We start from the raw sequence: 1,588 nt of genomic DNA, 5'->3' as shown, positions 1-1,588 counted from the left end.
GCTCTCGGCCGCCACAAGCTATATCCCGGCGCCGCCCGCCGCCCTGCACCGGTAGATAGCCATTCCCGGACGGAAAAATAGCTGAGGTTCGCCGCGGTAGCCCCTCCGACAACAGCTGGGCGTTTCCGGCCGCGGAGGGGCAGTTTAGCGGCGGGTGCACGCCCACCGGGCGCAAGATGTTCGGCGATTTGCCTGCCTCGGTGATGGACTCGGATGATGAGGAAGTGCTTGCCGCGCTGCTGGAGGAGGAAGCCGAGGCCGACGTCCAGGAAGAAGAGCATCTCATGGTGCTCGCCGCCCTCGCCCAGCTGCTGGCGATCAATGAAAAGCCGCAGCGAGGTGGCTCGGCGCCGGGGCGGGTGAAAGCAAAGAACCGACATCGTCTCGAAGGCTACTGCATGCTCTACTCCGACTACTTCACTGATGCTCCACTTCAGGGCGACAGAACATTTCGGCGACGTTATCGGATGAGCAGAAAGCTTTTCCTCGGGATTGTGAATTCCATCCGGGAGTTCGACAACTACTTCAAATGCAAAATGGATTGCACCGGCAAACTTGGATTCACCTCGATCCAGAAATGCACAACAGCGATGAGGATGAATATGGACCTATTCTCGCCCATATGGGCCCTTTTCGCTGAAATAGGGCTTCAAATGTGGTCCAACATCAACGTCTGGGGGCGAGCTGGGGGCGACGACTGAGCGCAAAACCGCCCCCAACGCTGAACGAATCGCCGGCTCGCCCCAGGGGGCGATTTTTATGCGTCCTGGAGGGGCCAACGGCTAGAGATGCTCTCACGTTCCCTCTTCTAGTCACCAAGCATCCAATCGACAGGACATTACTCATCGGTCTACACGCGGTCATGTGTTAGTAGCGGCCATGCAGGAATAATATTCCGACATATATTCGTTCCGTTTCGGAAAAAAAAATCCATATATTCACACCTACTCTAACTTGGCTTATACTAGATCATAGATGGCCAAGTACATGGTAGCGCGCAACGATTCCCATCCCACTTTACGTGGAGAGAGCGAGGATTAAGCTCAACTTTTTTATTGCCGGTCATAACTTTCCTTCACATTACTCGTTTTGTTAAAAAGTATAGCATCACTCTATGTAAAATGAGTCTTTTTTGTGTGACCTTTTCTACGATAATAGTGTAAATACCGGCGGGATTTTTGTTCAGTTGAGGAGGTCACATGTATCATTTTCGATTGCTATCGATGTCGATCTGCACATTGGTTAAGGCAAAAGCTACGCATTCCAAAGGAAAAGACCTTTTGACCGCAAGAAAAAAAGATCCTACTGAAATAGAAGCGAAAAGTGAGGCCAAACTAGAAAGTGGCTCTCCACTAATGACAAGGAAATTAATATGAGTTGAGACAAAATCAGTAATATTGGTAGACCCATCGATGGTCGAATGAACTCCTTGGTCAGTAAATCATTGGTAACTGTATTGGGAAGAGAAAAACATTTAGTTTTCCTTTTTGTCAGTAAAAGAAAAGAAGAGTGGTATCCAAACATGTGTTTTTTTTCGCGAATACGCAAAGCTTGCGTATCATTCATTGATAGGTCGAAAAGAGAATAC

This window comes from Triticum aestivum, chromosome 7B (genome assembly GCF_018294505.1).
Source record: "Triticum aestivum cultivar Chinese Spring chromosome 7B, IWGSC CS RefSeq v2.1, whole genome shotgun sequence".
Lineage (NCBI taxonomy): Eukaryota > Viridiplantae > Streptophyta > Magnoliopsida > Poales > Poaceae > Triticum > Triticum aestivum.
This window is presented reverse-complemented; position numbering follows the sequence as displayed.